Below are 14263 nucleotides of genomic sequence, written 5' to 3' on the forward strand. Positions count from 1 at the left end.
ATTGAGGGGCAACAACATGTTCAAGAACTTGAGAGGAAAGGGGGTTGAAGATGAGGCAAGTTGTTTGCAAGGACAGAGCGATTGAGGGTGGGTTTTAGAGGTGGGGAGATGGGGGTTTTGGAAGGGAGAATACCCAAGGAAATGGAACCATGTCTAATGTCAGCCAGAAATGAAAGTTGGGTGGTCAGCAGTTGAGTAGGAATGGGTAAAGAGAGCAGGAGGTGAATCTTATGGACAAGGTTCGCTTGGAGAGGGAATGAGGGAAGATAGGAGAGAAACTAGAGGAAGACACGGGATCAGGACTAGGGCAAAATGGCGCCTTGGCAGAGGTTTAGCTTGGAGGGCGAGGGAACGGGGGTGGGGGGAGGAGAGGAGATGTATAACAGAGGCAACTTAACAGAGGCTCACAACTTTAGTAATAAATGGTAAAAGGGAAATTATATACTCACGTACAGGATAAACATATTTTTTTGTTTGTGGCTAAAAATGGAGCAGCGGTCACATCCTTCCTTAGGGTCTTTATTGGTTGGTCTCCTTCCTAACTAACAGAACACTTGCTCCAGTCTGTGCAGTGTTAGCTGAGCTCAGTTCAGGCACCAATTGAGACTCTACATATGGGCTCAGTCAAGGTTTCTGTTCCAGATTGCTATTTAGTAATTGCTGCTAGAAAGTGTACATGGGTGAGCACAAGGTCAGGCTTCATTGTTATATTTAGTTTTTATGCTAGATATTATCCTTGAATTCAGCATCACTAACCAGACCTCATGTTACTTACAAACAAGAGTGTGCCATTGCTTGCCCAATATCTAGGGTAAATATAGTGAGACCCAGAGGTTAAACAGAGAATCCTCATCACTGCACTCTGATTTAGTAGAATATATCATGTGCTGCCACATCTCCTGAGGAAGGCAGCTGAATGTACACTTTAACAGACTGTGGCTCACGCGACTCATGCTATAAACCAACAGCCAACATTACTGAACCGGAAATAGGTAAATGAATAGTACCCAATACAAACAGCTTATAATAATTACAAACATTATGATTCTCCTCCAAACAACAAAGACACTTCTCTTGCAATAGCCTCAACAAAATGTGATGCTTAAAACATGATTGCTACTTCTTACCGGGCAAAATGTTATCATGAGCCCTCTGATTAGCTTTATACCCCGACAGCCTGCGACTAACCGACTTCTTAATACATACAGCCACAATATAACACCAGATAAAAAGAGACATCCCAGAAAAAAAATTCCTCTCATAACTAAATTGAGTTTTAAAATGAAATTTTTCATGCACAGGATTCAGAATTGCGTCTGCCCCACCCAAATAAACATGTACTTAAGGAATAGACTTGCTTAACTCCTTCCTGAGAAAGTCATTGATCTGTTCCAAGCACTTTGAACAACGTGTGATTTTAGGAAATTAATACTTGTCCAGGCAGCTATCAGGCAACACAGAAGGACAGAACTACATTAATGGCTCTGCACCCACACAGGAACAGCCTTTGGATGTACATGGCATACGACATTGGAATGTATTTTCTCTGCAGCCTGCAGAAATAGCTGTAGTCAGTTTTAGCCCTGAGAGAGTTGTGATCAACAAAGAAGAATCCAATAAATAGTCCATGCTGGACAAAAATGTTTTTTTTTTGTGGCACCCTCTATAGTCAAATGCCTGACAATATCACTGGCAAGGCTTACGCTTCAAGAATGGCCACTTAGTTAACACAGCAGAGGGCTTCTGGAATCCATGGTACCACACCCAGTAAGCTCCAGATCTTTCAAGAGAGCAAGAAATAAAAATGGCAATAAAGCATTTTTCTTTTAAAATGAAAGTTCAATAAACAATATGGACCAAAACTACAATTTAAAATCCTCAGATGGGAACTAGATCTTGAAGTGAGCTGTTTCATTCAGTTCATTCCACACTTTTCTCTCAATTACTGTCATTTGTTACAATCATTCATCTGGCACCACAGTCTAAGGCAGACCACTTGGAATGCAGTAATGTATTTTTCTGCTAAGAGTTATGGGTAAATTCACTGCAACTTCACTGTAATGCATGTTGTATAACATCATTCTTGTTTAATTAATTCAATGCAATGCACACAGATGAATGAACATAAATATGACAAAAATCACCAATCTTAGTTTAGAGATGAAGGACATTTATAGATGACAGCTAACAGTGGGAGCGGTTATATACATATGCAAGAAACATTGGTCGTACAGAGAAATATTAAAAAAGGACATAGCAAAGTGTGTTACAGGTCAAAATAAACAGATCTATGAAATTACATGACATATATATTATGACAAAACAAATGTACTGTAAGAAAAAAAAATGTTGCCATACCTCAAATGACCCGGTCTTATTCTACCCAGTTCTTGGCCTAGAAATTCAGTCTGGACACTTTTGGGGCGCTAAAGTCGGGCGCTCGCTAAAGTTAGCGCCCGCCGGAAAGTGTAGGCCACATCGCCGAAATTCAGTAGAGTTGGCCCTAAGTTTGGCCGAGCGCTGAAACTGGCGTTGAAATGCTGTGTTCCGGCGCTAAGCCGGCGATGCGGCCTAATAACGCCGAAGCCGGGCGCAGCGCAGGTGCGGTCATGTTTTGATTGACAGCAGACACCCTGACGCCGGCCAGCTCTTAAAGGGGGAAGGGTCAACTTTGACTGCTGCCACGCCCTGCATACTGGAGCCCTGCAGCTAGGCCTCAGCACTACTGGTGTGCCAAAATAGCGCCTGGAGCAATGGAGAGGGCCCGTGAGCGAGCGCAGCGCTTCTCAGAGCATGCTCTGAGTGTGCTCATTCATGGTGTGGAGAAGAGAAGAGAGATCCTGTGCCCGGACAGTGGCAGGAAGGCTCCCAGGAGTCAGTACAGGAGAGCCTGGGGCAAAATCGCCCGCAGGGTGTCATCCACCTGTGATGTCCCCAGGAGTGCGGACCAATGCCGCAAGAAGTTCAACGACCTCACTCGGATGGTGAAGGTGAGTACCCTTTCCAGTGTCCCCCTCATCCTTGCATGTGCACCTCACATTATGGGCAAAGGGACCTCAAAGGCCTAATGGGCAGCCCTCCTCCCGCAGCAATGGCACTTGCATGTTCATCAATAGCACTTTCTACACTTAACACACTGGCCAAGCTATTCCACCATGGGAGGCAGTGCACCCAGCGACAGGGCACCACACTGTACTTAGAGGCCGTCCTTTCTCTTGCAGGCCAAGCTGGCGAGCAATGTAAGGAGCCAGGCTGTCACTGGTGGAGGCCGTCCCGAGTACCAGGCGCTCACTGATCTGGAGGAGAGCGTGGCACGACTCATGCGTGGCTGGGTGACTGTCCCTGTCGCGATCGGCGAGGCGGACCCTGTACTGGTACCCACTGGTAAGGACATGACCGGTTGCACCTCTCTCGTTGCCCTCGCGCTTCAGATCTACATCCTTTCCCACTGACCGACAAATTCACATAATGCACCACTCTGGCCTCCCTCGCTGACGGCCTGTCCTCACTCTAAAGCTACTCTTGTGCCTTCCTGCTTTCAGCTGGTGAGGAGGAGGTGGTCCCTGAAGCGCAGAGAGCCAGGCCCTTGGAGGAGGAGGACGTCGAGGACCAGGAGGAAGGCGGCACATCGGGGGAACCCTCCTCCGCGCCAGGGGATGGCAATGGAGGGGAGACGTCTGGCCTGCAGGAGAGCCAGGGGGAGGTGTTGGAGGGGAGGGCCGAAGCTGGTCCCAGTAGGGTGGACGCACGCGGGAAGTGTCCGGCAGCACGCCAGCCTTCTCCCCAGAGGGGGGAGGTGTTGGAGGGGAGGGCCGAAGCTGGTCCCAGTACGGTGGACGCACGCGGGAAGGCTCCGGCAGCACGCCGGCCTTCTGCCCAGAGGGGGGAGGTGTTGAAGGGGAGGGCACAACCTGGCCCAAGTGGGGTCGACGCACGCGGGAAGGGTCGGCCAGCTCGGCGGCCTTCTCCCCGGAGGGAGAGTCCGCCCTCCAGTCCGGACACGGTCCTCGCCCAGGAGGTGCGCGTCCTCGATGAGATGTCGGCGGCGTCTGAGTGGCACCACCAAGAGTTCATGGGGGTGGTCGAACAGATGCCTCACGCCATTGAGTCCCTGGCTCAGAGTGTGGTGGCTTTCGGGGAATCACAGGCCAGGGGGTTCGAACAACTCACGGCAGCGCACGACAGGGGTGTCCAGCAACTGGCCGCAGTGCACGACAGGGGTGTGCAGCAACTCGCGGCAGCGCAGGATGCGGGTGTGCAGCAACTGGCGGCAGCGCAGGACGCGGGTGTGCAGCAACTGGCGGCAGCACAGGACGCGACTCGCGAGATGAGTGGTGCCGTCCACACACTGGCAGAGCTGATGCGGGCACATACCAGGGCAGTTCGGGCACTCACTTCTGCCACACTCGCTGTGGCACAGAGGCATCGCCATGGCACCCGCCGCCCTGCTGCAGCACAGCGGTCTGGCCTCCCCCAGATTGCTGCGCTTGCTACACTGCCAGCCCGGCCGAGTGCCAGTGTCTCTGGCGAGCAGCGCGCACCTGCCATCAGCCAGCTTGCCCCCAATGGTGCTGCCGACACTGCCACTCCCCCAGCCAAGGTGCGACGAGCTGCTGCTAAGACTGATGCTGCCCAGCCACAGCTGCAGCAGTCAGCAGGCGGCCCCTCCCGGGCCAGGCCTCGTCTAGGCCGACCCCCAAGGGCATCTGCCGACACGCTTTGTGGCCCTCATGAGCCTTCCCCCAGCCTCGCCACACCCGCAGGGCCCAGGTTGAGGCAGAGCAGCAGGTCGGCCAGGGGCTGGAGAAGCCTGTCTAAGGACTCGCCCTCTCGGCACACCCATTAGAGTGTGGTGAGAGCGGTTTCTTTTATATTGGGGGGCTTGTGTTGTGGGGGGCATTATTTTGTTAAGGCCGAGGATCAAGGCATTTTTTGTTCTCATGGGGGTGTCTCTGTTGTGGGGGGGGGCTTATTTTTGTAAGGCCGCTGTTGAAGGCCTTTTGGATGGGCAAGTTTTGTTAGTCCTCCCCAGGTTTTGGGAGTGACAGATGTTTTTGACTGTTTTTTGGGGGTCTTGTCTGTTTTTCTGTTTCATGTGGGAAGGGCCCTGAGTTTGTGAAATAAAGCTTTTGATTTATTCAGCATGTCCAGGTGTCATGTTTGAAGTGGTTTTTGTGTTAACCGGCTGAGGGCTTGCGGAGCGGCTGCCTCAGGTGCGTTCATTGCCACAGGCCATTCCCTGACAGGGGGCCTAGAAGTGTCGATCAATAAGCCCCCGGCGGACGGCCCTTGGCCCTTGTCGCTCCCTCCTGGGCTGGTCCTCCTCCTCCTCCTCCTCCTGCTCGTCCTCCTGAGGTGGTGGTGCAATGCCAGGTGGCAGTGCCTGAGTCCTGCGGATAGCCAGGTTGTGCAGCATGCAGCACACGACGACGAACTGGGAGACTCTATCCGGCGAATACTGAAGAGATCCTCTGGAACGATCCAGGCAGCGGAACCGTTGCTTGAGGACGCCTATCGTTTGCTCGATGATGTTCCTTGTGGCTTGATGGCTTTCGTTGTATGCCTCCTCCGCTGGGGTCCTGGGCGCGCGGAGCAGGGTCATGAGCCATGTACACAAAGGGTAGCCCTTGTCCCCGATAAGCCATCCCCTTGGTGGAGGCTGTGCCTCGAACATGTCAGCCACAGTAGTCTGGCGCAGGATAAATGCATCGTGGCTGCTTCCTGGGAAGCGGGCATTGACAGCTAGGATGCGCTGCCTGTGGTCACACACCAGCTGTACATTTAGGGAATGGTAGCCCTTTCGGTTGCGGTAATCCTCGGCATTGTGGATAGGTGCCCGTATAGCCACATGCGTGCAGTCAATGGCGCCCTGCACCATGGGGAAGCCCGCGATCCTGCCAAATCCGACTGCACGCTGCTCCTGCCTCTGTCGGGTCATGGGGAAGGAGATGAATTGGTGTCTCCTCGCGTAAAGTGCATCGGTGACCTGCCGGATGCAGCGATGCGCGGTGAACTGGGAGATGTTCGCTATGTCCACAGCAGCGGCTTGGAAGGAGCCGCTTGCATAAAAGTTCAGAGCCACCGTGACCTTCACTTCCACCGAGAGAGACGTCCTGCACATCAGCTGTGGACGCAGATCTGTGTGAAGCAGCTGGCAGATCTCTGCAACCACCTCCCTTCTGAAGCGCAGCCTCTTCACACAATGCGCCGCAGTCATGGTGAGATAGGACACCTGCTGCCAGTATTGCCTGAGTGGGTAAGGCCTACGTTGCCGATGCCTGCTGGCCCTCTCTCACAGTGTCTGCGAGCCCTTCGCACATAATGCTGCAACTGAGGGTTGGCCCCCCATACAGCCCCCATAATAAAGTTGAGAACAGATAAATCACAATGAATCAAATGTCAAAGCACTGGCCAGAAGCCAAAAATACCTCTCCTATGTTGTCCCAAATCAGTAACCTCTGTCCCTTGGTCTCTGTCCAGAAATCCAAAGCAGTAAAGTCATTGCAGCAAAATGGCTGGGCTTTATAGGTCAGTGTAAGTGCCCTTTAATTTGCGCTCCCCGAGGCCCACAGAGCCTCTTTTGCGTTCCACCTCACAGTTCTTAGCAGCGCCACGCCCACATTGGGTGGGCGCCACTGAATTTCCGGTTTGGGGCGCACAAACAGCGTTGCGCGACGATATGACATCATAAGCTGCGCGCGCACCTGAGCGGGCGCAAACACTTTGCGCCGGCGCTAAATGTCAACTGAATTTGGGCGTCGGCGCAGATCGGACTGCGTTCAGGCGCTAAGTGTCTAGCGCCGGAAATATAGCCCTTTTATGGCGTTAGCGGCTGGCGCAACCCACTGAATTTCTAGGCCCTTATATTTAAAGACTTGCACAGAAGTTGGGCAACAGCAAAATAGGTGGTCAACTATCACAGGAAAAGCCTTTAACTCTATGCAATTAGTGAAATTAACTAGGAGGCAGGCTGTTGAAGTCCTGGTCCTCAAGAGTTTTGTTGGGGAATGGATTATTTTGATATGTTATTATTTTAATCATATTCTTATGATGATTTGCACATTACATTATTGCATCCATAAACACTGATTGTGCAAAACTGCTAATAGTTAATTTAATGAAAACAATACTCACATGTATAAATGCGCAAGGGCAATAATATTTCATGTGCTCCCTTCAGAGCAAGTTGAAACAAGTAATCTTCAGGGTGAACCCACCGAGGAGCAGTCACCATAGCAACAACCCAGATGCATAAAATTGTCCACAAATATTTGACAAAGAAGCACAGAGCAGTGGTGCTGAAGGGTTAGCAGAGGCTTGGGTTGCTTAGGAGACAGTAGATGCAGTACACAGGTCTGAACTGCTGAATGCTCTTCCCAAGTTATCTCATGATACAGAACTCGCTCTGCATTATTACGATCACCACTGTGATGGCTAGTGGTCTGTTTCCTGTGATTGCTAGTGGTCTGTTTCCTACTCAATGTCACACTGAAGTGCAGAAAAGCATTCACCAAGCCCCTTGCACTGACATCAGTTTGGAACAAAGTGCTTGTTCAACATGGTCGATATGTTGTAATGTCCTCTGTTCAAAAGACATATGAAACCCTCCTTGATGGTTTTTGCATGCTTTTTCCCCAAATAAATTCATGCCAGGATTGACCATTTATTGGATTCTGGACCCTAAATGATACATAGCAGAAATTGAAACCATAGACACAGCAGCAAAAGCATCTCATGATTGTTCCCATTTCTGCTATGGATCATTGAGGATTCAAATTCTAAGAATTGGTCAATCCTGCCTCTAACTTATTTAGAAATTCTTGCAGAAAACCAGAGGTTTCACATATCTTTTAAAAGGCTCACTGCTGTACTCTCAGACAGCTCAGTGAAGCTCATGAGAATATGACGCACTCCCAGCATGGAGTCCTGCCCATGGGGAGCACATTAAAAAATTGCATGTTATTTTGTATCAGTTAATGGAAAATCTTGGGCTGTATGAGTACATTATAATATTTCTCACTATGTGCTCCAGCATATAAGGTTCTGTGACAGAAGTGAAAAATTTACCCTATGGTCTCCAGCAGTTGCATGTGTGATGCAGTGATGTCCAAGATAGTTCTGCAGCATCACATAACCTTGCTCAAGTAGCTGCAGATGCTGCCTTGAAAACCAGTTCACCAATGGATACTCTTGGCAGCGAAATAGATATACCAGTTAGTCACAGATGCAGGTCATGTGCCTTTTGTCTCACAATTTGCTTTCCAGTTGGTTCAGCACTCACCACTGCCACTCGATCAACTACAGAAGCACTTAAGAGTAGAGCATAGATACTTAGATAGAAGTACATGAATCACAAGGGGTAAACACAACAGAAAACTCATTGAAGTTGTACATCACATGCATTCAAACACCACGGTCAGGGTTTTCCACTTGTCCACTGGCCAGCCCATGATTCCCCCCACCCGCCAGGCAAATCAAAGCCTATTAAGCACATAAGCAGAAAATGCCAGCTCACATGAAAGAAAGCAGTAAATAAAATTATTTCACTTCTAATATATATTAAAACTAGCTGGGGGGGCCCCGCGTTGCCAGGGCTGTTTTGGGCCGGGCGGTTTAAATCAAGTCCCAGGCTTTGGGCCCTGTCTCTGTGTCCCTCTGTCAATCTGCTGCCGGGCCAGGGCTATTTTGGGCCGGGCGGTTTAAATCGAGTCCCAGGCTTTTGGGCCTGTCTGTGTCCCTCTGTGAATCTGCTGCTGGGCAACATTTCTACCTTTTAATACCTTCAAAGATGAAAGTGAAAGTACTTATAAAACGTTTTTGGTAAATCTTATGTTATTTTTAAAAGAGATACTAACTTTTTCGAAGCTGGATTAGCAGATTTTGAGCTGGAAGTAGTTCAAGCAATGGCTGCCCAATGCCTAAGTTGAAAATCATTAGTTCCGCCCACAGACGCAGCGATTGGTCAACCATCAGGTGACTGAACTGTAGGATTGGTCAATCATGATGGCACAGGATTGGTCGACCTTGACGTCAGTCAATCAATGCTAATTAGCAGATAATGAGTTTAATTTTGAAGGTTTTTTGCATAACGCGCGAACTATTTTTGTCCGACCGAAAAGTAAATACGCTTACGACCGTCCTGGAATGGTAAGCTTTCTTTGGACGTAACGCACGTGTAGGTACGCTCTATAACTTTCGAGTGTATAGCCGGACAGACACACCGAAGTACAGACAGACAGACAGATAGACAGACAGAGACAGATCAATCCTTTTATATATATAGGTAATGCCCAGAAAAGGAAGTGTTGCTTTTTGAAATGAGCTAATCATATCCAGTTCTTAAAGCAGGTAAAGCATTTAACAGTTCAATGATTGTAGATATGTAAATAATTATCTATTATAGAACGACCAATGAGACTATCACATGCCTGTCCCTCTGCCTGCCTTGGCGCATCTGCTGTGGACCATTACCCTCCTGGTCTTCCATGGCTTGCTGCTGCTGCTGATTTGAATTCCATAGCATACACTACATAATTTTTCCTACCTTCAATGGAACATATTGCAATGTCCTCCAAAAATTTGAAGCATTACCTTAATATCCAAAATGTTAGCTCAATTCGGGCCCTAGTTCACTCGTATGCCTCATTGTTTCAAACCTGGATTGAAGAGTTGGGATCCATTCTGGAAATCCTTTTATTTGTTTCTGTTGTGTATGTACCTTTAAGAGAATAACTGGTATCAGACTGTAGTACCGGCAGTGACCACCCCTGTATAAAAGGCGCTAGAGAGCCTCTGTTTGTTAGTTTTCACTATTGACTTCCACCAGTAAAGACTTGTTTGTTTTCACTCCTGCTGGTCTGTGTCTCAATCATTCACGAACTTAACACTGGCGACGAGTAAGAAACGAACTTACCTGCAACTCAGCAGCACCTCAGACGACGTTGTCGAAGGTCGGAGCCAGAAGAAAAAAAAAAAAAATTGAGTCCAAAGATACTCGAGAAACGGGCGTCGACCATCAATCATCGGTTTGAAAACTTGCAGGAGAGACTGTCAAGAGCCAGGTTCGATTCACCAGTCTGTGGTTTCCCAGCTAGTCGGGCTGGTGGCAGGTAGTGCTCTGATCCTTCCTGGGGCTGCGGCGGGCTGAAGCTCGATCGGGTGGCTTTTCAATGGGGCCGGGCAGCGAGTTGGGAGGGTGGAGCACACAGGGCGCGGCCGGTGCTTTGAAGCCGGGCAGCGTTCGGACCTAAGAAGAGGGAGGGAAGTGTCCCAGAGGGTCCGCTCCATGACGGGAAAATAATAAAAGAAAAAGAATCAATATTTAACACGCAAGAAACCGTGGAAAGCAGCGCTAACAACAGCGGGGAAGAAGGCAAAGCGCGGGAGGTGCCATTTTAGATTTGCAAGATGCCGAAGACTGGCTGTATCACTGCTTTTGATAATACAATGGAGGACTGGACCACGTATGTGGAAAGAGTCGAGGTATATTTCGAGGCAAACGAAATAGCGGAGGGGAAAAAGGCATCGATATTGCTAAACTTAATGGGCGCTAGAATGTACGGCCTATTGCGGGACCCGATTACTCCAGCCAAACCGAAGGCGAAGAGTTTTAATGAAATTGTTGCTGTCCGACAGGAACACTTAAACCCTGCACCGCTGTTGATAGCAGAAAGATTTAAATTCCACAGGAGAACTCAGCACAAAGATGAGAGCAATGCTGAGTATCTTACGGAACTACGCAAGCTATCAAAGCACTGCCAGTTCGGAGCAGGACTGGCAGATACCCTACGGGACAAATTTGTTTGTGGACTCCTGAGTGAAGGAACTCAGAAGAAGTTACTCTCAGAAAAAGAGCTGACGCTAGATAAGGCTTTCAGCGTGGCAGTATCGTATGAAGCAGCAGCCAGGGGAGCTGCAGAAATTCAACAAAAACCACAGGAATACGGCACCCACGAAATGACACGGGGATTTGCAAAATGTTATCGCTGCGGCAAAACTAACCATGACCAGAAGGACTGCTGGTCCAAAGACAAAATATGCAGACAATGTGGGAAGATTGGACACATTGCACGAGTTTGCAGGTCTGGGAAGAAGACCAGCGACAACAAAAAGGCTACTAAGGAACCGTACAAGAAAATACAAAAGATGACGGACAGTAGTTCCAAAGACCAGATGAGCGATAGTGAATCCAAGAACAGGAGACTAAGCTGTCTCAAACTTCACAATGTAATCGCAAAAGAGGATCACCGAACCATTTGGGTCACCCTCACGATAGCAGGGTCCCAAGTTAAAATGGAATTGGATACAGGATCAGCGCTAACCGTCATGAATCGACGCGACTACGAGCGGCTATTTTCACACATACCCTTGAGAGAGACATCCATCGTCTTGACGACGTATACGGGGCAAAAAGTACACCCCAGAGGAAAAATAAGGGTGCCTGTCGAATACAATGGCAAGAAAACGGTGCACGGTGGCATAGTGGTTAGCACTGTTGCCTCACAGCACCAGGGACCCGGGTTCGAATCCGGCCTCGGGCGACTGTCTGTGTGGAGTTTGCACATTCTCCCCGTGTTTGCGTGGGTTTCCTCCGGGTGCTCCGGTTTCCTCCCACAGTCCAAAGATGTGCGGGTTAGGTTGATTGGCTATGATAAATTGACCCTTAGTGTTAGGGGGATTAAATACGTGGGGTTACGGGGATCGGGTGGGATATGTGTCGGTGCAGGCTCGATGGGCCGAAATGGCCTCTATCTGCACTGTGGGGTTTCTGTGATTTCTGTGATTTCTGTGAAAATACGGAAATTGTATCTCTACATACTGCCAAATGGTGGACCACCGTTATTGGGACGGGAATGGATCAGGAAGATAAGCTTAGATTGGCATTCCATTCATGCAATGACGGTGGATGGTAAAAAAGATGAAGACGTCACTCCTGGACGATTGTCAACAATCTTTGTTAACGCCAAAGAGGTATTTCAACAAGAACTGGGCACGCTTAAAGGCGTAACCGCCTCGATAAAAATAGAAGAGAATGCAGTTCCCAAGTTTTTCAAAGCGAGACCGGTACCATATGCAATTCGCCCAGCCGTCGAGGCAGAGCTGGAGAATCTGGAGAAGGCGGGCATGTTGTCTAAGGTCGACTGGAGCGAGTGGGCGACACCCATCATTCCTGTCATGAAGAAAACATTAAGCAATAAGTCCGGAGAGCCAAGGAAGATTCGCATCTGTGGGGATTTCAAGGTGACGGTGAACCCTGTCCTTCACACAGTACAATATCCTCTTCCAAGGATAGAAGACATCTTCGCCTCACTGTCTGGAGGGAAGCGTTTTACAAAAATTGACCTAGCACAAGCATATTTGCAGATGGAGGTTGAAGAGTCCTCTAGGAAGTATCTCACGATCAACACTCACAAAGGTCTTTACCAGTATCATCGATTGGTATTCGGAGTAGCATCGGCTGATATGGCAAAGAGTGATGGAACAAGTCCTGCAAGGGATTCCGGGGACTCAGTGTTACTTGGATGACATCCTTGTAACAGGTGAAGATGACAGTGAACACCTTAACAACCTAGAACAGGTGCTCACTAGACTACGGGAACATGGGCTGCGAGCCAACCGCCCCAAGTGCGAATTTTTTAAGAAACAGATATCGTATTGTGGCCCCGTGATTGATGAAGAGGGGTTACATAAGTCCCCTGACAAAATTGAAGTGGTTGTTAAGGCCCCAGCGCCTGAAAATGTGTCGCAACGAAGGTCATTCCTCGGATTGGTGAATTACTATCATAAGTTTTTGCCGCATTTGTCGACAATTTTGCACCCACTGAACGCCCTGCTACGAATGGGGGTAGCATGGAAATGGAGCGATGATTGTAAGCGTGCTTTTCAGAAGAGTAAGGACTTAATCACTTCAAGGGAAGTATTGGCTCACTACAACCCAGCACTGCCGATCAGACTGGCGTGTGATGCGTCTCCCTACGGCATTGGGGCGGTACTGTCACATAAGTTCCTTGATGGGTTAGAGAGGCCGATAGCTTTTGCGTCACGCTCGTTAACTTCTGCCGAGCGTAACTACGCCCAGATTGACAGAGAGGCCCTCAGCCTAGTGTGGGGGGTGAAGAAGTTCAATCACTACCTGCACGGTCAAAAATTTACTCTACTAACCGATCATCAACCTCTTGTCTCCATTTTCAACCCTCAGAAGGGCGTACCGATAATGACGGCACAACGGCTGCAGAGATGGTCCCTTTTCCTAGGGGCACACCAATATGACATCGAGTGCAAAGGAACTAAACAGCATGGAAATGCTGATGGATTGTCATGCCTACCGTTGCCGACGGTGGAAGAAGAAGACCTTGCAGTGGATCCAATGGAGTTATTCCACTCGACCATAGTCGAATGTCTCCCTGTGACGAATGCAAACATAGAAAACGAAACACGGAATGACCCGACACTATCACAGGTCTATGGTTTAACGGTGAAGGGATGGCCAGCACATGGCGAACCACTGCTGCCAGCATTCTCGCCGAGAAGAGAACAGCTGTCAGTGTGCAGAGGGACCTTGATGTGTGGATCCAGAGTAGTAATTCCACCTAAGTTGACGGATAGAGTACTCAATGAACTTCATGAGGGTCATCTGGGTTGGGTAAAAATGAAGAACTTAGCCAGAGCGTTTGTGTGGTTACCGGGAATCGATAGAGAAATCGAAGAGATGACCAAGAGCTGTGCAGGATGCCAGAAGGTCCAAAACGCCCCACCACAAGCTCCTCTGCATCCATGGGAGTGGCCCTCATCTCCATGGCAACGGGTGCACATTGATTTTGCTGGTCCCTTCATGGACTCGATGTTTTTAATTGCGGTGGATGCACATTCAAAGTGGCCAGAGGTAATAAAAATGTCCTCAACCACCACAGAAAAAGCTATCACAGTTTTGCGAACCATATTCGCCAGGAATGGGCTGCCTGAACAGATTTGCTCTGACAATGGACCACAGTTTGTGTCGGAAGAGTTCCGGAGGTTCTTAAAGAACAATGGCGTTAAGCATTACACATCTGCCCCATATCATCCAACCACTAATGGATTGGCCGAGAGGTTTGTCCAAACTTTCAAGAAGGCTATCAAGGCAATGTGTAATGAAGATATACCCCTACAACACAAGGTGGACAACTTCTTGTTTGCCTACCGGAATGCGACACATGCGGTTACCAACCAAACTCCAGCCATGATGTTCTTCAATCGAAGACTACGATGCCGCTTGGATTTGGTT

The sequence above is a fragment of the Somniosus microcephalus genome, chromosome 14 (genome assembly GCF_052327205.1).
Source record: "Somniosus microcephalus isolate GS21.2 chromosome 14, FLI_Smic_1.0, whole genome shotgun sequence".
Lineage (NCBI taxonomy): Eukaryota > Metazoa > Chordata > Chondrichthyes > Squaliformes > Somniosidae > Somniosus > Somniosus microcephalus.